Source organism: Triticum urartu, chromosome 3 (assembly GCF_003073215.2).
Source record: "Triticum urartu cultivar G1812 chromosome 3, Tu2.1, whole genome shotgun sequence".
Taxonomy (NCBI): domain Eukaryota; kingdom Viridiplantae; phylum Streptophyta; class Magnoliopsida; order Poales; family Poaceae; genus Triticum; species Triticum urartu.
This window is the reverse complement of record NC_053024.1, coordinates 74,706,826-74,733,965: the sequence shown is the minus strand read 5'-3', so window position 1 is coordinate 74,733,965 and position 27,140 is coordinate 74,706,826. Positions and strand designations below refer to the sequence as shown.

General features: G+C 43.4%; 1 long non-coding RNA gene across 4 annotated transcripts in view; it reads right to left on the bottom strand.

Moving 5' to 3' along the window:
* The window catches only part of LOC125542965, a 29,201-nt gene extending 2,544 nt beyond the window's left edge, over positions 1 to 26,657 (bottom strand). Inside the window, exons 1-4 of one of the 4 annotated variants that reach the window (XR_007298208.1) lie at positions 26,384 to 26,653; positions 24,866 to 24,914; positions 24,479 to 24,728; positions 23,867 to 24,357 (exon numbers count right to left, since the gene is read on the bottom strand). This is a non-coding gene — a long non-coding RNA (uncharacterized LOC125542965). Of the gene's footprint in view, positions 1 to 23,866; positions 24,358 to 24,478; positions 25,082 to 26,383 lie in introns of those variants that run through there. The other 3 variants (XR_007298206.1, XR_007298205.1, XR_007298207.1) reach the window with 3 other exon arrangements.
* Between the last annotated feature and the right edge of the window lie 483 nt (positions 26,658 to 27,140).

The window sequence follows — 27,140 nt, the reverse complement described above, 5'->3', positions numbered from 1 at the left end:
AAGATCATTCTGTATATGTAAGATCTGCCTTGCTATAAAGCTGACAAAAGAAAAGATAAGCCAACTTTCTAAATCCTAACAAATAGACATGTTAGTATCCAATTTTAATGAGTGCACCTTCAGGATAAGCCAATAATCACCATTGACTGATTATTAGAGCTTTTCAAGTCTCTGAATATATTTTGTTTATTATAGCCCGACTCTTCCAAAAAGAATTAATAAAGAAGGGCACACTCTAGTTTATTCATGAATTTAACACATATGGCAACATATCTGTCATGAAACAGCGGGAGAAGATTAATCTTGATATCTACTACCACCATTCCTAAATTACAAGTTTTAGAGTGGTTGGGCTTTTTTAGAACCGTTCGTTGATGCCGATTTAACGGCAGACAAATACGAAGTACTGGGTAGTACTCCGATGAAAGTACGCGAAAGTACTAAAACGAGTGGGACCGGTACTCATGACAAGGCGGGGACGCGTTTTAATCTAGGGGCAGTTTAGTCCTAGGAAAATTTGCACGCGCCGCCCCTCTCGTCGAATGAATAACCGCCGCCATGGTGCTACACATTCCACAATTACTCATCGGCGGCCATCTCCTCCCTCTCCTCCATGTCCACCGCAGTCATCTCCTTCTTCTTGCCGCTGCAACTTCGCTCCACTCAGGCAACCCCCCCCCCCCCCCCCCCCCCCCCCCCCCCCCCCCCCCACCCCCTCTTCGATGGCAGATCGAGCTGATGGCCGGCAGTGAGAACACCGACTTCGTGCAGATCGCCGGCGGCGACCAGGTCAAGTTGGCCACGTTGAGGGAGATCCGTTCTTGGTTTGACAACACAAGGCAGATGAGCTGGACGGCAATTGCCACTCTCAAGAATTTGACGAAGAAGGAGAGGGCAAAGCTTTTCCCCCAGCCCGCGCAACCGATTCAGAAGATCGAGATCCTCCTCTGGGTGATGGAGCAGGCCAATTCGTCCAGCGAGTGGACCAGGCGGAGGTGGTGGGTGTTCAGATCCAGGGTAGAGCATCCACTGGATCAGGAACCCACCGTGCACGAGGTGCCGTTGCAGATTGTGCAGCCTCCAACCGAGTCACCGGAGACTTCGAAGCGCAAGATGAGGAGGACAATGGTCGCGACCTCGCTTCCCCGCCGTTCTCCACGCTTCCCTCGCCGCTCTCCTCATCTGAACGGCGGCGGTAGCTATGTTTAGAGTAAGCTTCCCCACTCCTCATCTTTTTACTGCTCGTGCTTACATCGTGGTGATACTGATCATAATAGTTCAGAGAGGGAATGCTAGATGGCATTTTAATCTCAATGAATTGCATGAACATTTGAGTACATGGATTTGGAGGATGGATTATGATGTATGTGAACCCTAGGCATCATATGAACCCTAGGAAAAATTAGTAATGTTGTAGTGGTAGACACTGAAATATTTCGGTACACACCGGTAGACACTGAAATATTTCGGAACTGCCCTAGGCAAAATTTGTAATGTTGTAGTGGTGGACACTGAAATATTTCGGTACACACTGGTAGGCATTGAAATATTTCGGTACTGCCCTAGGCAAAATTTGTAATGTTGTAGTGGTAGACACTGAAATATTTCGGTACACACCGGTAGGCACTGAAATATTTCGTTACTACAATTTCAGTACACACCGATGCACACTGAATTATTTCACTACTGCAGTTTCAGTACACACCGGTACACACTGAAATATTTCAGTACTGCAAATTCTATACAAAGTTGGCATTTTGTCATTTATGTGTGAATTAATCCATGCATCATATGGCCTAACTTTGTACATGAGTTTGGGTCAATTTCATGTCTATTTATTGTTAAAATTATTGTCATGCCATGAAACACAAGACAAGTCATTGACCCAAGCTTGCAAACATGCCATATCAATGTTGCTGATATGAAATATGCATGTTTTCACCTAGTCTTGTGTCTGAATTAAAACTGAGCATTTTTTCTTGATGGTATCCATGGATCTAGAACTCCTATGAATTTGCTCATGTTGGATATTTTGTTCTCCATCATTTGTACTAGCATTCCGTTCGATTAGATGCCATGACAAGACCCCTGGCATATTTATTTTCTTGCCTCCAACATCACATGTGTGTTTTGCAGGAAAAAACCTGGAGTTCACCAGGCTGGCTGAAGTTGTGAGGCTGGGAGGCTGATGGTGCTGCTACTGGCTGATCCTTCTTCTTTCAGTTTTTGTTCGTCATTTCTCAAGCCATTGGACCAGGGCTACTTCCCTATGTGCTGTTAATGTATTAAGTAGTTCCTTCGAATTTGTAGTATTAGTTAGTTTGAATGTGGAAGTACCTTAATTTTTAGGAACGAAATGTTGCTATGTATGACCAAGGGTTTCATACCTCAATCTTTGGATAATTAATTATGTGAACTGTTGGATGTGGCGCATAACGAAACGCCTCTACCATTGATACTAGTTCAACATGTCGGTCCAATTAGAGACCAGCCACTACCATATAGAACAGTTAGCATTTCATACTACAACCTGGCATGTACAAAACATCAAACAGTGGAAGCACATCCCTAAGCACCTTGCATTGTACAAGGTCTTAGAGACAAGCCTCTACCATATATAACAGTTACCATGTCACACTACAGCCTATAAAACATCACACAGTGGAATAATCATAGCTAGTAGAGCATTAGGTACCAGTTAATATGAGTAGATATAGGTACGGTAATACACGACAAGTACTCGCAAACAAGAGCTAACATAACAAGTTCATTTCAGATTGATACATGGCCCACCGCAGTTCTAAATGAGGTGGATGGTGATCATCATCCTCAAGTCATGGCGACGGGTGTTCGCAACAGTGAGTAGGATGGCCTATCCTACCCGAAGATTCTTGGCACGAAGGAACTTCTTCCACCCTGCCCTGCTCAAGACAGTGCGACCGTCCGTGTCCACTGCATAGGCACAGCTGGTGATGGAGCCCGTTCTGGTAAGGCGTAGTCCAGCAGCCATGCCTTCTTCGTCCGGGTCGATGCCACAGCTATCAAGTAACCTCTTAGGTAATTTCTGAAAACAGTTGACATGATCATATACATTAGTGGAAATAGCAAAATAGTTGACATGATATATGATCATGTCACGTGCAATTATCAACAAAGCATACACTTCAAGACACATATATCATTGGATTCAACACTGAGCATATATATCATCACATCAGTACACTATACGCCAAGCATCAAATTACTATAGTAATTAGGCATATCATTAGATTACTGCGTACACTAAGCATATCATCGCATATTACTACACTACATGCATGTCATAAAATTCTTCACTAAATGAATTCTAAACTAGGCCTCTCATCACAGTACTACAACATGCATATCATATGAACTACTACACTAACTAAGCATGTATATCATGTAATTACCACACTAAGTAACATACCATGATATGCCGTTTAACATTCGTCCTTGTGAGGCGGGTCACGAATGGCTTCCCTAGGTAGTCTTCACGTAGCGGAAGCATGTCCCAGAGGTTGCCAATTTCCTCGTCGCCCAGTCTGAGTCCTTGGGCATACAGGTATTCAACAAGTGGGTTCTCATCATCATCAGAATCGTCATCATCTGAATCAGCACCATCTTCCTCCTCATGAACTTCATCCTCACTATTCAGAATCAAATTTAGATAGATAACAGAAATCCTGGGCCTATCTTTTCTGAAGGAGAAGCTGATCAATTCACCCCCACTAAGACGCATGCGGGCGATGAAACGATCCCAATCATCTCCTCCTATTTGGGTTATCTTTCGCCCCTTCTCGACCTGCATAGTGTATGGGCCCCCAAGAGCATCGAAGGTCACGGTGTCTGCGACGAGCTCACTGAATGCCAATCTCACATTGCATGGTACGATCTATGTAAGATAAAAACAAATAACAAACACAATACATTAGTGGAAATAGCAAAAAAAAAAGAATGTACTGTCAGAAGGTTCATATAAATTGTTACCGCTGCAAAAACAAAAGAAGGCTGGAAGTAGATGCCGAACAGCGTGGCAGTAGAAAGGCTGGTCCGGCACCGTGAGTTGCAGCGTCCACATTGTGCTTCCTCCATTCTACACAGAACGTGTTGAACTCTAAGTTGAATTGTACATAGTACAATACAAAGATCATACATATAATAAATCATAGTGATAACCTATACTGGCAATGGCCAATCAATCTATTTTCTATCATCTACGTAATAAAGCAATGCCAATGACAATGGCAATGCCCGTCTCATCTAAACCTGGGAATAGTTCGGCATCCAAACTAAAACCAGTCCAATCCACAGCACACATCAAAACCAAACCAATCCAGATATTTTCATTTAGAATCTAGACCAAACCGAACTATACATGCTCGTCATCCAACCCAGTCCAAACCGTTTTCAACTTTTGGATTGAATCCAAAGGTTCAAACCATGGACAAAGCCATACACGAGGGCACGTAATGAATCTAGGTCAGACATGGCGTCAAAGCTCGAGAGAGGCGACGAGCTCCGGCCAGCAACAACGGCTCTTGGATTTGAAGCAGTAGTAGGTGGTAGTGGTGGCTCAAACTAATTGATTGATTTGGTCTCAAACCATAGAAACCAAATCAAGATCCAATCCAAAAACTAAGTTTCAGTCCAAACCAATCGGCTCAAATCCGCCTCCGTAGGGAGACGCGGTTGGGGAAGGGAAGAAGAGGGGAGATCTCACGTACTTGCCGGAGTTGGCGGCGGCCGCGCACCGGCAGCTAAGAGAGGGGTCGTCGAGAGATGGCGGCGACGGCGGCGGCGCTGGTCGAGAAGGGGAGAAAGAAAGATATGGAGTGGTCGAGACGGGGAGAAAGAAAAATGTGGTACATGTGGTGGCTCGGTTGTGTGGATGACAAGGGGACCCACTTGTGAGACCGATAGCAATTGATGGCAAACCGCAGGAGGTGCACGACCGCGTGCACGACCGCCACGTCCCCACGTGGAATGGGGACGGCCGGGTGGGTGTGTCAAGTCAAATCAGCACCCGCGGCTTCTCGGTAACTCCAAGAGGCAGGAGCAGTGCATTTCTTCCCCAAATCGGGTAGAAAACCCTCATCCTCTCCCCACCCTCTCTTCCTTCCTCACCACCTCACCACCCTCCCCTCCTTCCTCACCACCCTCCTCCCTTCCTACGCCTCCCTCCTCCTGTCTTCGATCGACGATGAAGCGCGGGCGTGAAGATGCGGCGGACGAGCCGGAGGCAACCATCGGAGCACAGCAGTCTGCTGCCGTGGCTGTAGCCGTGGGTGCAGCGGCTGAGTCCGCCGTAGCGGTGGAAGCTGGCGGTACAGCGACCGTTGTGCCTGCTCCCGCTGCCATCGCAGCCGTCGAGGCACCCGTCGGCGAGCACAAGGTCGGGGAAGATCTGGAGGAGGAGGAGATGAGAAGGCGTAAGCGCAAGGTGCATGACGAAATCGAAGAGCTCATGGAGGAGAACGCCATAAAGGAGTTCGACCTAGATAGCAGGAAGGGCAGCGACTTCGACGAGGATGCCATCGATGAGCTAACTGAGGTAGTACTCTGTTTTTTGCTCTGTTTTTTATGACATTGGGGTTTTTCTTGTAAACTAGATGAGCATCAATTTCACTTGGGCGTGCTAGTTCTACGTATGTAGGATTGTAGGGATCTAGCATAGATCTTCATGTTGGATGTGGATTTTTAAATCTGATTCATATTCTGATTCCAGCAGATACTCTGGGTTTTTTCATGGCATTGGGGTTTGTCTTGTTTCTTTGGCTCAATTATGTATGTGCACATACGCCTTGTTTCTAGCAAATAGATAGTTGCCATGTTACACATGTGTACTTTCAAAACATTGTAATTAAAGTCAATGTACCATAATAGATTAGCTGAGTTCTTCTATGTGTACTAATTCACTAATTCACAGGAGGATGACGACGACGTGGACTACAGCATGGACAGTAGGCACAGCAAGAGCCGGTACACCCTGAGGCATCTGATTGCTGGGAAGATCAAGTACCGTTTCTTTGGCAAGATTGGATGCCCTTTCTGTTGCAAGGTGATCGGTGGCGGCATAGATGGCATGATCCAGCATGCCTTCAGCACTGGCAATGGACATGGTAAGAAGCATAAAGCCAGTACTCTGGCTAAACATGCTGCCTACGCACGCTTCCTCGAGATTGTCAAAGTCAATGAGCCCTACAACATGCATTGAAGAAGGGAGAGAAGTGATGTGCTGCTAGAGTGCTGCTGCTGCCCCAGGACCGCCGTGTCCTATTATGTTATGTATGTTCGTTTGTTGTTGGACTCTAAAACTGATGTCCTATGGTGTGTCTGAACCTATGCTGAGCGGTGGTTGATCTGCTGTTTATGTTAAGAGTTTGCTGCTACTCTGGTTTAGTGTTCCTAGTTGTTAATACTATTTTGGTGATGCATGTTTAAGCCTTGTACAATGCTAGATGCTTAGGGTGGTGCTTAGAAAAATAAACAGGGTATTTCTGAAGCACCAGTGCCTATTTCTACAGGAGAGACGCCTAGTTATGCGTCTACCCTGTACAAATAAGCACATGTGCTTAAGAAAAGCCTGGTTTATTTCTATAAGCAACTCCCCTAAGCACCTTGCATTGCACAAGGCCTTAGCAACTCAAGTATAGTACGGTGGTCTATGTTATGGTTGCTGTATTATTCTGCCGTACGGTGATGCATGCTAGGAACTCTCATAATATGACTATGGTAGTTATAGCTTGGCATGACTATGTTTAGTGTATAACTCAGCATGTTCATGCCATATCTATGAGCAATTACAACTGAACTATGCATTAATTTTTGACAAAATTAAAGCATGCAAATGATTGCCAATTCCACCTATTGCCAAATCAAGCTTTGTATTGATGATGCATTAGATATTGCAATAAGTAGAGGATGCTCATGATTGCCAAAAGTACCTATTTCCACTTTCTGATAAGAACTAAACGTGTATCAAATGATGCTAAAAGTAGAGCATGAGCATGAGAATGTATCAATGCATTAGATATTGCAATAAGTAGAGGATGCTCATGATTGCCAAAAGTACCTATTTCCACTTTCTGATAAGAACAAAACGTGTATCAAATGATGCTAGAAGTAGAGCATGAGCATGAGCATGTATGAATTGATGATCAATTGATGCTACCTATTTGTGTCTGAATGGGCTCAATAAAGCTGGTGCTGGTTTATGCTCTCTGCGTGACCGTGATGGTAACGAAGACACTTGGTTGGCTATGGTCTTGCTGTCAAATTTAAGTTTCAGTTCTTTAAGACTCTTTGTTTTTGCTGCTTGCTCGGGATCGACTAGCTTTCTCGGGCGTCCACATGCTCTCTTCCTTTTGGGGGAGTTGGGTGCACCATTATTGGGGGAGTTGGCTGCACCGGTATCCTTCTGGGAGTTGGATGTGTCAGGTTCGTTGGAACCATCGGGATTGTTGACTAATTGTACGTCCTCTTCTGAAGCATTAGGTAGAACTGCTTGCTGGGCATCATACACCTCCTTCTGTATAAGAGAGAGTGCTGCGTTAGTTCTAATCATGAGACTTATGAAATAAATGATATATTCTTCATGTAGCGCTAACCGTTATGGGGAACTTATATGATTCGAGATGAAGCGCATTGCAATTTGAATGCAGTAAGGCTGTACATATTTTCCACCTGAAAATATCTATCCTTGCCTATATTGGATAACCGACACTGACGTCAGCATAGCTTTCAAGCTAAACAAAGTACAAATTTAAATTAGGCATTCAATTACCTGGTTCAAAATATCGGTCATTTCATCCCCGAACCATGACAACATGTACTGCAGTGTCCAAACCGCACAGGAAGTCCTGCGATGTTTAGTTAAAGATCAGTAATCTTATTCGTGTACGCACATAATAATTTATGAGGCCATGCGTACCCATCGGTCTGTTGTGGTATGTTCTCATAGCGTTTTTTGGTCCATTTGGCAAAATTGATGTTATTAGCTGGTGATATCAACCCTTTCTTGACAGCTTCGTCAATGCAGAACTGAATCGAGTCCACCTAGGGTACGACGAGTTATACATAGGGTTACGGTACTTTGGGAGCTCATGTTCCATGCGGATCAAAAGAGGCAGCAAGAGAACACTTACAAGAGAATCTTCCTTGGTCTTGTCGCAATGATAATTCATGGAGTTCAGAGTCTGAATTTCTTTTTTGTCAAAATTAAACATCATTAGCATCCAATGGTTTTGGTGTACATTGAGTGGGACATGCACCTGCAGTAAAATTTGGGTTGGGTTGAGAACCGAAATTTGTCGTGTACAGTGTGTACGTAAACTATGAAAGTGTGGAAAACGTGTACCTTTCGGCGCCCTACAAATTTTCCTGCTACACGAGCTAACCATGAGGCTGCACGTCCAACAGAAACCACCCCCTTCATTTGTAACAGCTTTTCGGTTTCTTGAGGGGATATGATTGAGGTAGTATCATTCTCAATTTGGCTAATGCGAGCATATGCCATAATAACCTGCCAAATTTTCAATCATACAATAATAAGACAGTTGTTGCAGTAATGATGTAGAATAGAGTATAATGGGCTTACATCACCATAAATGTATTTGTCGTCCAAATTTCGCTTCAGATTTTCTGCTGTGAGGGAAATGTCTCCGATTCTAGCTATTTCAACAGGGTCATATGTTCCGCGGATGTAAACGGCTGTCTCTATGTCCTCATCCGTGAACTTGTAATCATTACCAAAGACAGGCTTCATCGGAGTTAATTGTGGTTCCTCATTGTTTTCCGTCACATGTCTTGCACTTGGTGTACTCGAAGTCCCTGTCGTGAATTGGCTAGCCCTAGGAGTTCCTGTCAGGGATGAATTGCACACATTGACTTGATCCTACAATGAACAAAGGTAGTTCATCATTAGTTTGTTAATTTTAGATATTAACGTGTTGGGCCAATTTTGATCACCTGCATGCCTCCTTTCTGTGACACTGATTGTCGGTTCCTTCTAAATTCGTATTTTAAGTCCTGTAACAATGCAAACAATAATGAACATGAAGGAACATATTCATAAAAAATACAAAATGCACAGTATGACATACATGGAGTTCCCTCCTTAAGTCTTTAATTTCGTCCTCGGCCTTCGACAACCTAGGCTTAGTGCCAGTTTTAGTCTTCATGTCGATCAAGTCTTCACCTAGAGTCTGGTATTTGACATCAAATCTGTGCTCAATTTCCATTAACTTCCTACATACCTTCTTTTCATGATCAGCAATGCGTGCATTCATGACTTCAACTACCATTTCAATCTGTGTAAACAAAATAAAACCCCGTTGATAACAATAGCTAAATGAATGAGGTTCCATGACACCTATTTGTGATATTGCAAAAACAAATAGTCTTTGGAGTATATACTTGCTGGCTACTAAATTGCTGTCCTTGTGATGGTGCTCGATACGAATCATGTTGATGCACATGTTCATCTTTTTTTCTTGGAAAATTAATAGAATTCTCGGACGGTCATTGAGGAGCACAAATTTCCATGACAGCCTATTTTTTTAAAATATAATGAACCATTAGTACCAAATAAAAAATCGGATATAGAAAGTTCAATTGTAGATAGGTACCAGCCCGTTATGAAGACCTCCTTTCTCGTAAGCATCACTTCTTAAAGTAGCCATCATTTCGTCCCATCGTGCGATCAATGGAGGGGGTCTAGAAGCATACATTAATCGGCCACTACGCACGTGCTCCCAGTACCAATACTACACAATAAATTAGTTCATCACCATACAGATATGCAACAGAACAATAATTAAAGGACATTAAGTAGTGATCTATCACTAACCTGGAGCAGAATTAGATTTCCTTGTAGATTTACGTGATCTCGATTTCTAAACTTGTGAACGGACTTGAAGAAGTGATTAAGTGTGAAACATCCCCAGTTAAATTTTCGAAGGTTTTCAAGATTTGTAACAAGGTTGAGAAATTTTGAGTCCACATAATGTTGTGCTGTTGGTGCTAGAACAGTACCAATTGCGTACAGAACGAACCGCCTCAGGAAATCGCCGTCTGGGGCTTTGGAAGCTCGGATCGCCATTTCAAGGTCAGAAATCAAAATTTGCCCATTGTTTGCATAGGCGGTAAACAATTCTGTGTCGATTTGCATTTCCAGATGTGGCTCTATATCCTCCCCTTCTATCGGAATGCCAAATATACCTTGCACGTCCTCTTTTGTTATAGGAATTGGCGTTTTACCGATGGTAATGGATTGCGTGTCCATATCTATGCTCTTGGCTAGTCTAACCAACATTATGCGCCGTAGAGTCACTTCATGCATCTGGGTTAGACCACCAAGACTGGTTTCTAATATGATGTACTTTTTGTGGTCTTGTGACAACAGTTTCATGGTTTTTCCGAACCTTGTCTGTGAGCATACTAACTTCATATGACCATGCTTTTCGGCGAGTTCCTGTTACATGCCATTAAATATTACTGAGTACACATGAATTATGTGTACGAAACGATTGTACACAAACAGTAAATTACTTACTGCATCGGTAATTTCAGAGATGGGCTTTTCTCCATTATTAAGGTTCGTATCTGAAACTGACATTGCTGCCTCGTATGCAATGATAAAATCAAGCTCAATTAATCTGAACAAAATTGGAAAATGTATAACAAAATTAGCAGAGAATTAATTTTAACAAAATTAACTGGGTCATTTAACATATGATCCACTTATGGGTTTAAGCACAGAACCTATTTGGGTGCAAAACCTATGAGGGTTCAACAACTAAAGCATCGGCGGACAACGATTATAAAGAGTTACGATCAGCTAATACCTTATCTCGGAGATGGTGCCACCGAGTAGCTGGCGGCGGTTAGTGCGTCGGAAACTATAAGTGTCGGTATAGCGCGGTCGACGGCGCAAAGGAAAAACGGCGCGTTCACGCGAGGAGGAGGCGACGAGAAGAACACTGACGTCCGAGCCCTCAGATCACGTTGGCGGTGGGCGGCGAGTGCTGGCCGCCGACTCCTGTATTCCGTGGGCGACCGGCGTCTCCGATCTGATCTTGCATCGGTCGTGGGAGGTGCGGACGGCCCGGGTGGTTAGAATGCAGAGCTGTAATCGCGGGATTTAGGGAGGGGTGGGCCGCATGAGTTATGTGAGATTTGGATAAATGATATAAAGAAATAAGAAAATCTTGTGAACTCGGTGTGGGGTTTACGGGGTTTAGGGTTATTAGGGTTTAGGGGTTTAGGGGTTTAGGGGTTTAGGGTTATCAGGGGTTAGGGTTATCAGGGTTTAGGGTTGAGTGTTTACATGCAAGCCCGGAAATGCGCGTGTCAGAGAACGTACTTGCATGTATATGTACTAATGATCCCAAACTTTCTTAATGGCATCCCATGACCACATAGAGAATGAATGCATAATGGTTTCCATGTTGGGCAAAATTTTGAATGTTTTTACGGTTTAGTGGGGGGGGTTAGGGTTATCAGGGTTTAGGGTTTAAGGGTTTTAGGGTTGACAGAACTATGTTTGTCTTACGGTGGACGTATCACACACACCGGACATTGATGGAGCGTTGGTTTACAATGAATTCCCTCCGGTACCATCGATCCGGTCCGTTGACTGGCTCGGCCGACAAACTTCGTGCCACATAGAGCATGCATCCATCCACTGGACCGGATCGATGTTTGGTTGGTTTCATACAGGTGAGGAACCCAGCTAGTGCTTTCGGGGTGTTGACATGCTAGGCCGGAAATGCGCGTGTCAGAGATCGTACTTGCGTGTATAATCCCAAAAATCTTTCATGGCATCCCATGACCACATAGAGAATGCATGCATAATGGTTTCCATGTGGGGAAAACATTTGAATGTTTTTACGGTTTAGTGGGAGGGGGGGGGGTTTAGGGTTATCAGGGTTTAGGGTTTAAGGGTTTTAGGGTTGACGGAACTATGTTTGTCTTACGGTGGACGTAGCACACACACCGGACATTGATGGAGCGTTGGTCTACAATGGAGTCCCTCCTGTAGCATCGATCTGGTCCGTCGACTGGCTCGGCCGACATACTTCGTGCCACATAGAGCATGCATGCATCCACTGAACCGGATCGATGTTTGGTTGGTTTCATACAGGTGAGGAACCCAGCTAGTGCTTTCGGGGTGTTGACATGCTAGGCCGGAAATGCGCGTGTCAGAGATCGTACTTGCGTGTATAATCCCAAAAATCTTTCATGGCATCCCATGACCACATAGAGAATGCATGCATAATGGTTTCCATGTGGGGCAAAAATTTGAATGTTTTTACGGTTTAGTGGGAGGGGGGGGTTAGGGTTATCAGGGTTTAGGGTTTAAGGGTTTTAGGGTTGACGGAACTATGTTTGTCTTACGGTGGACGTAGCACACACACCGGACATTGATGGAGCGTTGGTCTACAATGGAGTCCCTCCTGTAGCATCGATCTGGTCCGTCGACTGGCTCGGCCGACATACTTCGTGCCACATAGAGCATGCATGCATCCACTGAACCGGATCAATGTTGGGTTGGTTTACATGTACATGTACAGGGACCCGAAATGCGCGTGTCAGAGATCGTACTTGCGTGTACATGTACCATCCATTCCATCCAGTGGCTGGGCCGACAACCTTCGTGCCACATTGTTCACATTGTCCAATTAACACTTTGTATAGATTTTTTTGGTAAAAAATGAACGAAATAATGCAACTAATCTGAACGTAACGTTTGGCATGTATCAAACCAAGTTGCCACTATTCCTCAAAAAAAAGAACCCAGTTAGCCACTAATTGCGCCAAACATATCTCGTAATTACGAACGAAAATGGGTTGACAATTATATCTGGAAATTCTTGGACTGAATTTATTGCTCTTCCTTTTTTAGAGAACAATAAGTTAGAATGGTGGGCAGCGGGTTGGCACGGGCACGGCGATGGCTCGGTCTTGTGTGATATGTGGTTCGACCCGCGGTCAGTGCACATGTTTTCGAAGCCCCGGAAAGATCGCGCTCGTTAAAAAAAACTTGCATCGAAGCGCATTACTTCAAAATAACTAATTAACCCTAAAATCACAGATATATACCTTCCCATTCTACCGCATATCTACCCTATCCTAACCACCCCCATCTACCTTGTTTCTCCTCACATAGACATCGCCGGGATCGCGCCATCGCTTCTCAAGCGACCACGCCGATGCCGGATTAAAAAGGTCTCCTCCACAGCTTCTCTCATCTTTGATTGCAGTGCTCATTATTTTTTCCATTGATTCGACCAACAAGTAATTTCCGAAGAGATTAGAAAATCCAGCTTTTGCCATAGTTGAGTAGTTCTGGTGTGATTCGAGTACAGGATGTCATGCAAGAGCTTTTTGATTGATAGTTTGTACTAGTTGATCGTACGAACTGATTATGAATATTTTTTCACGGTCATATTGTTTCGAATTAGTTGGATGAGGGTGTGGATACAGTTTTCATACTATGGGTATATGTGTCGCTGTAGGGACCATGGTCTCAGAGGCGCATAACAACCGTGCGGAGTACGACAAGTCTTTGCATGAAGCGCGTCGGGAGATCGACTTGAAGGTGCAAAAGGATCGCGCCGAGGTAGATAAGAAACTAAAAAAAGAACGTTCATACGTGGACAGGATGATAAAGGAGGAGCGTGAGGAGTTTTCCCGTAAGATGGCGAAGATGCGTCTTGAGATTGAAGAAAAGTATAAGAGGGACTATGAGTACATGGAAAAAAAGTTTGTCTTAGGCTACAAGGAAATGCATCAAACATTGCAGAAGGACCGGAAGCTTGTGGACAGTATTATACAGACAGAGCGAGTCAGGATGGATGCCTATGTGTTGCAGGCACGTGCGGATATGGACAGTAAGCTGCTATAGGAACGGTCAGACATGGATTATAAGGCCATGCTGGAGAAGGTCCGCTTGGAAGGACATATGTTAGAAGACCGTGCGATCTCACGGCCACCCCGGCAACATGTCTTCAATTATTCTCCCCCTGTAAGTATCTCGCACCGATTCTATATATTAAGGACCTACGTATTCTATGATACAAACATCTTCAATTTGTGGCAACCTTATGTCGGCGATTGTATGTAGGCTAAGCATCATGAGACGACACAGTCGCCATTCACTCGAGACATTGCGATAGAGTCACCCGTTCAATGCCACATCAGTCCACCCCAACAACATATCGTCAATTCTCCCCTTGTAAGTACCTCGCAACGATGCATACCCAAGATATGGTATGACCTTTCAAAACTTGTGTGTAAACCCACTATCGATGTTTCATACGCAGGATAAGAAACCTGTGATGGCAGAGTCCCCAGTCACACCACATGAAGGATACATTCCACATAACAAGGTGAGAAGGTTTGAGATGGCACAATCCCCAGTCACTCCACATGAAGGATACATTCCACAAAAGCAGGTAACAACGCCGCAATGTTGCTATGCACATAAAAAATTATGTTTGCCCCTTTACTCATTGAATGTATTAACTCTGATGTGAGATACTAGGTGCTGGTCATGGAATTTTTTGTTAGTAGGGATGATGAGATGTCACATGTCCCGAGAGCATACTTTGATGAACACCCGGCAGAAGTCAGAATTTTTGAACCCGCCAAAGTGACCTACGATCTCATTATGAGTGAAATGAGAGATACTTTTGGTTGCAAACTGGGAGCAGAACTGTACTACTTCTTACCCGGGTCTGCGTGGAAGCTGCCAGAAGGAATGTTCTTGATTGCAGGACCAGATGATGTACAAAAAATGCTTTCTGATCTGAATGGCAGCAAGACATGTCACCTGTACATTGTGTACAATAGAACTACGGGTTATTTTCCCGAGGATGACATTGATTCCGAGGTTCAAATTTTACATGTTACATGCATCTAGTTTATGGCTACGTCTTTTTTGAGTTCTTCCTAATACAATTCCTATGGTTTTCTACAGGAAGTGAGAATCCAAGAAATGGAGGGTCTTGCTAGAGAGTTGGCAGAGAAAGACCAAGAACAACTTAAGTTGTATGGTTAATTGATGTTAAAGAGAAAAAGATTGAAGCACATTGGTCGTCGCCAACGACGCAACGCAAGAGGTCACTGGATTTTGGCAGTGCAGAAGACAATATGGAGTAGGCTCAATTGTTTTTCAACCAGTTTAAGCTTCAAACCAGGATTATTTAGTTGCAAACAAACATTTTGTTTTCTGTTTCACACTATGTTCGCAATTATGGTACAATTTATTCATGAGACAGTTCTTTGAACAACAATGCATGTGTTTTATGATCAATCATACAGTTGTTTCTGAGTTGTTTTTGAGATGGCATTGTGTCTAAAGAAGTTTCCATCTATAAAACTTGGCACGCAGTCGCATCGGAATCGCGTATCACGCGAGAGGCGTGCGTCGCACGGGAGCGCGTCGCACGCGAGCGCGTCGCACGCGAGCTTGATTTCGGGTAGAAATCATAACATATTTCGGATAGATAAAGTTCACGTCCGCCACCCGCGCATGCAAACCCACGTCGCCGCCATTCCCATGCATGCATGCCTCAGGCGCAGACAACGAGACGGCCCATCCAAATTAGGCCCATCCGAATTAGTCCCATCCGAAGTAGGCCATTAGAACCCTCCCCGCACTCCACCTATTCCCCTCGCACTGTGGCCTCCCTCCCTCCATCGCCAGATCCCCCACTCGTCCCCCTCTGTCCGCCGCCCCTGCACGCCGTCGGCGACTCCACCCCCGCCGCCCCCGCGCCCCCCGAACGGGATCGGCCGGATCCATCTCCTCAACCACCGCAGGACAGCGCAGGTACCCCAGTTTCTGTTCACGTCTCAATGGTATCCATGCTGATAATGCTAGGTAGATCGACTGAGTGTAGCAATTTTGTGCCACCAATCCACTTTTCTGGAAAATACTTGCTAGAAAACCATCTGAAACTTGTGATGCTTGCTACTGTATAATATAGGACTTTTCAAAGTTCTGTTATGATGGCACTATTGGACACATACAGTAGAGCTGCGTTTTTAGTTGTTATACTTTCAGTTACCATCACTGCTTGGGAAAGGCCGAATTGGATGCATTCAGGTCTGCAGTTGATTGTGTATCATCATAATGTAGGTGCTGTGTTGTGTGATTCTTCATGCTGACAACTTCAGCTTTTTCAGTTATAGTGAAAGGCTTCTGTATAAAAAAACTACTAAATGATCACAAAAACTTCTAGACAACATTCTGTATGATCTGACCAAAACTTGAACTAAATGATCACCAAAAGTTGAAGGATTTTGCATCACATCACAACCATAAGTGTTCTGCACCAGCATCGTAACAATCACATAACTACATAACAAAAGCAAACTTGTTCATCATTACAAAAGCAAACTTGTTCAACATAACAAAAGCTAACTTGTTCAACATTACAAAAGCAAACTTGTTCAACCACATAACTGCAAACTGAGACACATAATACCACAAATAACTCAATATCCCCAGTAGTAGGGGTCATCCCAATGATCCTCCGCCTCTTGCCAGTACTCCAAACCTTCTTTGACGATTTCGATTTTCTTCCATGCCTCGTAGGTGACGTACGCATCTTTCGCCGCGTACTCGATGAGGTTGTTTGGCAGTGGGCTGTCCCCCCATAGTTTGTGGTCCAATTCCTTGTTGATCTTCTGCTTCATTTCCTTGTACGATTGGTGGATGAGGCTGGCTGCAAACTCAGCCAAAGCCTGCCACTTCTTTCCATTGTTTGCAACTCTCCATTTGCGCTGCATGTCGACGTACTTGTCGGGGTTGATCTCCAAACCAGACAATTTCAGCTTCTCCTTGTCACCTCCAATGGAGAAGCCAACAAAGGTGTACAGCTTCTTCTCCTGCAGGAGCGGGCGGAGTTCCTTGGGCCTGCATCAAATTAATCTGGTGCATCAAATTCATCTACTTCAAAAACTTCAGAAACTACTAATTAGACATATAATTCAGAACTAGTATTACATCTACTCCAGAACTTCAGAACTAGTATTGCATCTACTTCAGAACTTCAGAATTATTGCATCTACTTGAGAAACTTCAGAACTATTGCATCTACTTGAGAAACTTCAGAAACTACTAATTAGACAGAAACTTCAGAACTTCAGAACTAGTATTGCATCTACTTCAGAACTTCAGAACTATTGCATCTACTTTACAAACTTCAGAAACTACAGAAACTACTAATTAGACAGAAACTTCAGAACTTCAGAACTAGTATTGCATCTACTTCAGAACTACAGAACTATTGCGTCTACTTCAGAAACTTCAGAAACTACTAATTAGACAGAAACGTCAGAACTTCAGAAACTTCAGAACTGGATGTTTTTACCATTTGGTTGCCGCGGTGATGTGGTATACCAGGACGAGATCCTCCACGCATAACTGTAGAACTGCAGCCTTTTGCGGAGGTTCATCTTCCCTCGTATACTCGACATCAACACCGATCGACCGAGAAAGCATGCCGCTGAGCCTCCTCCTGATCTCGCGGATCCTCTTGTCGGCTTCGTCTGGATTGCTAGTGCATACGACATCCAGCTTCTCCTTCTTCAGGTGGATATCAACCATGAGCGGCACGGTGTAGTCCTGCTTCTGCCCGGGGACCGGAACGTCGTCGTCGACCACCAGCGGCTCCTTGCCAGACGCCTCACCTTGGTGACGCTTGGCAGACGGAGGGGAGTTGCTCCACGATGCCTCTGCCATTCTCTTGGCAGACGAAGGGGAGTTGCTCCACGATTCCTCCGCCATTGCCCTCCTGGCCAGCGATGGTGGAGGCAGAGGGGAGTTGCTTGATGGTGGAGGCAGAGGGAGGCAGAGGGAGGAAGATGGAGCGGCAATGGAATGAGGAGGGAGGCAGAGGGAGGCAGATTGAGCGGCAATGGAATAGAAGGGGAGTTCCCTGCGTCGTGGGGAGTTGCCAGTGGAGGGGAGTCGTGGGGAGTTGCCAGTGGAGGGGAGACGTGGGGAGTTGCCTCGAAAACTCAAACGTCCTGCCCTTTGGCCGTCGAAAAATCTGGAGGGGAGACGTGGGCCCTTTGGTTTGTCCTGTTTCTGAAACAAAAAAAAAATAACAGCCATATTTTGCTCTCACTGCAACCATATTAAGAGATCAAAAATGGCACCAAAAAGTCACTGCAGCCATCCTAAATGGCACGAAAACAGCACCAAAACAACATCAGCCAAAACAGCAAAAAATGCATCCATCGATCGTTCTTTATTTCTTCTAACATTCCGTGTTCTGTGCAGTGAGATAGACACAACGCTACAAATGCAGGCTGACAACGCCCGCGATTTCATGACCATCAGGACAGACGGCGGCTTCATCCACGCTCCGGTCCCATGAGTCGAGTCGAAAGTAGTGATGCTATGTGTAGTTCTGAAACATTGATTGGCTCATGTTGTAATTAAACTTTAATGAATTGTATGTCTCTTTGGTTTGGACAGTCGTTCAACTTAGATGTAATTGATGCTATTTATTACTAGGACCATGAATTGTGCTATTAATGTCTTGCTTTTCTCTTCCGATCCTTTTGTTGCATACTTATTTATTGCTTTTGTATTGTCTGTTGTTTGGCTTGTGCATAGAGATGCCGTCGTATGTCGTGTACAAGGGTAAGGTTCCCGGAGTCTACGACGACTAGGAGGAGTGTCGGAGACAGGTTCACCGTTTCAGCGGTAACAGTTACAAAGGGTACACCACTAGGGCGGAGGCGGAATCTAGATACGCCCGCTATCTAGCGGGAGAGAGGAGGGAGCGTTGGAGGAACCGGATGAAGACCAGTTTCATTGCGATGATGCTCATCGTGATGACCGCAACTCTCTTCTATGTGATGGTACTTTAGATGATCGATATCGACTTGTAATGTGAAGACAAACTCGCTACTCGCGGTCTCGAGACTTGTAATGTTCTATCTTTGTTCGGTCTTTTGAATTCGGAGACTAATATGATGAATTGTATTCGGAGAGCTATCTTCTATTATATTGGATGAATGTGCTGTTGCTGTGTGGTGCTGTCTATATTCTTGTCTATATTCTGTCCAATAATATATTTTGTAACCTGTGAAAATATCAGAAATGTGCATTTTCGACCACCTCCAAATCACCTCAGTTTTGGCACACATGATCTCTTCCACAAACAAAACTAGGTTTCCAAGTTTTTGTATTTTTTTGAATTTATAATGCCCTCTAGACTGACTGCTGAAAACATCGGTCTATGCCTCAAGGGGGCATTGTAAAATAATTTTTTTCAAAATTTTCTTGCATACACATGTTTTGCACATGTGGGTGACCATGTACAAGAAAATTTGGGTGATTTGGAGGTGGTGGAAAAATTCACAGAAAAATTCACGTTTTTTCAAAAACTGGCTTAAGTGACCAAATGGTCCCTCCGGGAATGCGGGCATTTTTTCGACCACCTCCAAATCACCTCAGTTTTGGCACACATGATCTCTTCCACAAACAAAACTAGGTTTCCAAGTTTTTGTATTTTTTTGAATTTATAATGCCCTCTAGACTGACTGCTGAAAACATCGGTCTATGCCTCAAGGGGGCATTGTACAATAATTTTTTTCAAAATTTTCTTGCATACACATGTTTTGCACATGTGGGTGACCATGTACAAGAAAATTTGGGTGATTTGGAGGTGGTGGAAAAATTCACGTTTTTTCAAAAACTGGCTTAAGTTAAAAGACCAAATGGTCCCTCCGGGAATGCGGGCATTTTTTCGACCACCTCAAAATCACCTCAGTTTTGGCACACATGATCTCTTCCACAAACAAAACTAGGTTTCCAAGTTTTTGAATTTTTTTGAATTTATAATGCCCTCTAGACTGACTGCTAAAAACATCGGTCTATGCCTCAAGGGGGCATTGTAAAATAATTTTTTTCAAAATTTTCTTGCATACACATGTTTTGCACATGTGGGTGACCATGTACAAGAAAATTTGGGTGATTTGGAGGTGGTGGAAAAATTCACGTTTTTTCAAAAACTGGCTTAAGTTAGACCAAATGGTCCCTCCGGGAATGCGGGCATTTTTTCGACCACCTCCAAATCACCTCAGTTTTGGCACACATGATCTCTTCCACAAACAAAACTAGGTTTCCAAGTTTTTGAATTTTTTTGAATTTATAATGCCCTCTAGACTGACTGCTGAAAACATCGGTTTATGCCTCAAGGGGACCTGCATGCAAGAGTCGGGGACCTGCATGTGAATAGTGATTCATCAAGGCCTTGACAGCTACTAGCACAGCGGCTGCCGCCCGATTTGCATGCAGCAAAGATGAACGTGCATGGAGGTTTTTCAAAGATTTCCAAGCACACCCCAGTGGGCCCCGCTTATTTAAAAAATACGTCAGCCATTATTGCTTTGTAAATGAAGAATATGCATGATGGTTATGAATATGCATGACAACCATAGTAAGGGTGAAGAATCATAGTGCCCAATTTGTCGAAATACATCATCATTCTTAAAGTTGGACATCAAATGATACACACAGAAAATTGAAACGAAAGATGTCGAACTAATACAGTAACATGGCAGTACAACCACACTTCACTAAATTACTGTCACGATGAAATAGAATGTAAAGACCACGTCACACAAAGCTGAATGGCACACGACTTTCTCTGGCTCATCGTCGGTTCATGCTGTATGTAGATATCACAGTTCAGCCTCGAGATCCTACACAGAAGAATACAATAAATCACATGGACATCAATTATGAGTAAAACACATGCAAAAAAATATGAACATATTTCGTACCTCTAGCAATTTAGCACATTTACGTCAATTGTGACCTGGTTTCTTGCAATAGCCACATATATTCTGTGATCTTGACTTCTTTGTCTTTGCCTGCAGCCTTTTCTTCGGTGCACCTCGTCCTGGCACATGCACGGGATCCAGAACCTTATCAACTTTCTGCGAGTGCGGCATCAACGGGCCAAACCTAATGCTGTTATGCTGAGCATTAGTTGACTCCTTGCTGTCAGCTTGTTCAAAACTTGATTGCTTGCCATGATGTTGTGCTTGCAAAAGCATCTTTAGACGGTGATAGTCCTCATCAGAGTGGCATGCCTGGAAACTTGCGGCGTGACTACAATTCTGCAACTCGCGGTACCTCTGCAGGCTTACCGAATAGTCATACATCTGGTTTTTTCTGGTAGGTGCGTATGCACATTTTGCATTCATAGTCCACCTAGTGGGAACGCAACAACCGGGCAGAATTGTTTGTTTTAAAATCTCCAATATGTAAAAAATGTGGGAACATGGTGTGCCTGCGCATTCCAGCTTACGGCAAGAACAACTCACCCTGTGCAAAAGACCTCCTTGCTCTTCAATGCGCACTCCAAACTTTTTATCCATTCTTTCCCGCTTGGACACAACATAAGTGGAATCTTTTAATCCATCTAGTATCTCTCTAATCTGACATTTGCTGACAACATCTATGCTCCATAAGACCATCTTAAAGACACTAGGTGTGAAACTGTTGCGGCGTGTTTCTCAAGCGGTGAAGCATTTTCCTTTGTAAATGGAACGGACTGCAAGGCTTCGACGTCATGCAGAGCTTCGTTAATCCGTCGCGACGCAAGGCAACGCTCATAGTGCTCTAGCATTTCAAACAACGACATCTTACCCTCAAGATGTGTATGTAGCATAGAGTTCAAGCTCTCACTCCTCTGATTGCTGCTCAATCCTAGGAAACAACGCCCCTCAAGATATGGAGCACACCACAACTTTCTCACCTGATACATCTAATGCAGCCAAGACTCCTCACTGGTTACTTTATTCCGTTGTAAGAATTGTATCCATTTTATCTCATGCTCTTCAATGGAAGAAGTATCATAAATGAAAGATCTGAATTCCTCCTTTACGTCGTCCTCATGCAGATGGCGTACAATGTTCTGCTGAATGTGCCATATACATAGTCTATGGTTTGAGTCTGGCCAGACCACCCTTATTGCTCTCTGCATTGCAAGGTCCCCATCTGTGATCACAGATATCGGATGCTTCTGTGCCATGCAATCAGAAAAGGTCCGCAACATCCACTCGTATGCCTGGCTTGTTTCATGAGAAATTATACCACAGCTAAATATAACAGTGCTGCGGTGGTGATTCAACCCGACAAAAGGCACGAATGGCAGATTGTATTTGTTGGTTCTGTATGTGCTATCGAAAACAATGACGTCTCCGAAAGCCTCGTAGTCAAGTCGCGATTGACTATCAGCCCAGAACAGTCCCTTCAGATGGCCATGCTCGTCTACCAAGTACTTGAAGAAAAAAATCCACATCTCGCTCTCGCCTCGCCATCATGTGCATGATTACCGTTTTAGCATCACCGGCACTGATTGTCTCCTGCTTATTAGCATGGCAGAAATTATAAACGTTCCTCTTTATGCATCCAACATTATCAAATCCACCGTATTGAAAGCACAAAATATCCATAATACGGTATTTGCGGATCCCACATTTTTCCATGTCCGCAATGTCCGCTTTCTGCTCATCGCTAATTCGTCTGTGCGAACGCAGCAGACAAGAAAGATCCCGTGGGGCTAGAGGATGGCTGTGCTCATCGATGAAATCCTTGACAAACCACTGACCGGTTTCCTCCTGTCTCGTAATGACCAATTTAGCATTACACCCAACACGAGTTAAACTTTGTGGCCTCCTTTTTCTATCTTCCATCTTTCTTTTCATGTGCTTATCTTCGCGAAACCCTTGACGACTACACACAATTTTCCTTAAAATTATGTATTTGTTGGATCCATCCCACTCAACGTAGCTTTTCCTCACACTAAAACCTTTTTCAAGAGCATATTTGTTGTAGAATTCATAGGCTTCAGCCTCACTATCAAACATCTTGCTGACAACATTTACATACTCGAACATACTCTCATCACTTGCATACGCCATGTCTTCCTGCATATGACATGTGAGGGAAACCAATCATCAACATCTTTCTGTTTATCAATGTTGCAGGTGTAAAATAGCTCATAGGCAAAGACAAGTGCATGGAAAAGACTTTGCTGGTTTGACATGTGAGGGAAACCAATCATCAACGTCCAACAAGTAGTATCTCATCTTCCTTTAAACTATATTTCATGCGCTATGCAAACCTAAAGTGATGATGACTTTAATAAACTAAATTAAGTGAACTATGGAACCAGTATCTCATCTTCCTTTAGTATATCTCATCTCAAACGTCAACATCTTACTTAAACAAACATGATGCGATTAGCTCAAGAGAAACTATGCCACGATGAAGCTTTCCATTCGTTGTTCTAGTCCGTACCCGGATCTTGTGGGGTTGAGGTTGTACTGCATGCACGGTGGAGGGGCGCAACGGCCAAGAGAACGAGCAGAACGCCAAGCCGAATTCATACCTTAAGGATGGTACGCGCGAAGAGATGGGATCGCCCGCCGCGGTCGCCGCCGATTCAGCCGGCGCAGATCCGGCCTTCTTCTTCTTCGGTGACGGCGTGGGGGGCTAGGGTTGGTTGGGTGGAGGACGAGGACGATGAATTTATTCCTCTCGCTGGGCAGGTCGAGGACGGAGAAGGTCAGGAGCGGCGAGCGGCGAGGAATAGATCGGAGGAGGATTCTGAACTGGATCGAGTAGACATGGATCTGGTCCTCAGGTGATCGGTTCAAGAAAAGATATTTCCCCCTGGACCATTATGCCCTTATTGCAATTAACATATTAAATTTAATCAATTAAAATTCCCCACAAGATCTGACGGCTAATAAAAATCAGACGTGATCAGACATGTAAGTGCTGCTAAGTACTCCGAGTACTAACCCAATCACCGTAAAACAGCTCTTCCTAAATATAAGACTTTTGGACAGTTTAATAGGGTGTTAGGTGTCACCATAAGAGCAAACACCCTATTAAACTGGGGTGTAAGAAGGGAACACTCTAGTAGTTACCATAATAGGGCGTTATCTCTGAAATATTGAGGATGAAAGGATAGCAAATAAAGAATGATCAAGTAAAGGAGAACTCAACATGATCTACAGATTATACATCTGTAGCAATACCATCATGACGCCTTCCGATTGAAATAATCTGCGGCATGTACAGCTGGGTTGGCAGAGAACTTCTACAGCCAACGCTTGAGAGTGACAAAGTGCAGGCTAGTGGTGCGCCTGCATAGTTCACGCCACCTGGTGTCTAGCACACAAGTCTTCAGGGCATCTTCGGGCTGAAGAAGGGACAACAGATGCCGGAGGAGGTCGTCAGTGAAGTCACCGAGGCAGTCCTTGCCACCCTCTACGGCCATCACAAGCTTTCTGTCGAACATGTAACGGGTGTTGAGGGAGCAAGCCAAAAAAAATCAGTAGAAGCACGAGAAAGCACAAAGTCGATCAAGGTGATAGGGTCTCAAGAAAATGGAAGAGAATGCAGCATCACCTGATCAGGAAGCTCTGGCCGCCGGCAGCAGCGGGAACGAACAAGGAGCAAGACGCCTCCTCCCATTCCTCCGGTATTTAAACCACAAGGGAGAGGAGACGATTCGGTGCCGTCCCTCGATTCCCCTGTCTGCCATTATTGTCGTGATCATCTCTTTGAAATTGTACTATGCTCCACTAATAATTGCCGTGATCGAGAAAATTCCTATGAGACGTGATATGGCTTCTTCCCCACATGCACAACAGAAGCTCTTCGAATAGGGAACCAAAAAACAAATTGTAAGTTGTGAAGCACTCGAACTTCAATAAAAACAACCAGGAAAAAGTATATATCTAGCCTGAAATTCCAAGGTATCTGTATAAGTACAACATAAACCGAAGGATTTACCTGCTTCAAAGTAGTTAGCTTTGCTTCTCCAAAAAATAGAAGGATTTACCTGCTCCAATAAGTAAATAAGGTATTGTGCGATACACTGGCAATTGCCACTGACTTCTTCGTGTCGCTTAGTTACTATGATCTTGATATATATTTATTTTCAGAGTTCTCATTTCAGAAGGAATATAATATATATGTAGCATAGTGAAGACTGCAATTCTAGCATTAGTTATTTTTCTCCAATAATTTGTTATTGACATCATCATCAGGTCATCGGAACCATGCACCCGCATAGCCATTGCCTGTCTCTTTGGCGAATTTATACAAAATTCATACAATCGGAAAGCTATTGCTAGAAACTATGATATACAAACTGAATTTACATAAATTCACGGTAGCACAATTTATGATGTCCTAAAAATTTACTCATATCTTGCATAGACAACTAACATAGAAAATTTATATATCTTCAATCACTTTGATCATATTTTGCATGTACTGCAATCAATTATAGAGAAAACTTGATAACGTCGTTGCCGGGCTTGAAGGAAATCACTTGAGTATTCGCTTGGGGAAAATTGTTCACGTATGAATTAAGACTAAGAGAGATGAACCTACATCCTTTTAATACATCTAATGCTTAACAATGCCAAAAACATTTTTTTAAATTGCATAGAAGTACAAATAATAAGCTATATTTAAAAATCTTCCTTGCATGAATAACTAACAGTATACAATCACAACAGTGTTGTCAAATATTATGTCATGTCTTCCTGTGTTTAATTAGCCGATAGTTCTACAGTAATTTCTGGGTTCAAAGCAGAGTACTATGGGCAGCAACTAATTTACTCTTTTGACCTTCCATTTTTACTTTATATGTGTGTGTGTAATATGCCTAGCCTAACCACACGCAAATACCATAAATCAGAGTCTAATCACAGGTAATCAATTGTTTCGTAAAGCAATATAGCAAAAATAGAAGCTAGTATAAAGTATTTAAGGAAATGGGATTGGAAAATGCATCCAACATCAACTGTAATATATCTGCAACAATATAATCCAGCCACCCAAAGTGCACATGCTACTCATTTCTCAAGAGAAGCCACTTCTTACTGTTGGAAAATGACAACAAGTAGGAATAGGATGAACTCAGGTTGCAATCTAGGACCACTGCACTAATAATCTAATATGGCAAGATAAAAAAAAGTTATTTGTAAGCCATTTCTTCAAGCTCTTAGGCATCCTGACTGAGCATTTTCCTGCTCCTTAACCATATGGGAATAACGTTTTATGAAGGATGAATCTGCTGACATATACTAAGTAAGAACTACTGGAATTAAAAAATAATTTGATATCTCGCAAAACCACTGAGTAAAAGAAATAACTTCAAAGGATTGGTAGAATAGTAGGTAAATATCCTTCAGGAGAAGCCCAGATAATCAATATACCTTTTTTTAGGGAAATTCAGTTTTCTGTGTGTTCTGTTAATGCAGGAGGAAAAAATTTAACAATCTCCTTGGTTTTACGTACCTTGAAATAACATAAGATAACTCTGTACTTGTTTGGTTGATTTAGGCATAAACAGCTGATCCAATAAGCTTGATGTTGAACAGTACATTGATGTAGGCATGAACAACCAATCCAATAAGCTTGATGAAGATTGCTAGTCCCCCTTTTGGATATAAAAGAAGACTTGTAATGTGGTAATCATACAGAGATATTAACATGGGGGTGGGGAATCAGAACCATAAAGAAACACTCTAAAATTGTGCTCTTCTTGGATAGACACATTTGATGTACCTAAGGAACCAAATCGAATATAGTCATGATGGTATGACCTGGTCTACAAGAGAATCAAAGACTTGATATTAGTTATCGTCAGCAGGCACCATTAGCTTACACAAATAAATGAGCATATGTAAATAGAGCTGCAGTAGACGAATGGTCATTCATAGAGCAGAGGAAGTTTAGTAGTTTCATATAGATACAAACAGTTCTATATTAACAGAGAACGGTCAGCTTTACAAGGTGAATGGCCGATGACCCAGACAAGACCAGCAATTCAGATCAAGGTTCAATAGGCTCCAAAAGCATATTCTTGTTGTCTTGAATGTAGCCATATACTAAAATAGATCAAGGTCTACATTTGTTGTCTTGTTGTCTTGGATATAAGTTCAGATCAAGGTCTACATTTGTTCTCTTGTAGTAAATATTCATTACAGCCATTCCTTGATGGATTAAAAGGAAAAAAGTGAAATAAGCTTACAACAGAATCAAATTCAGTGTG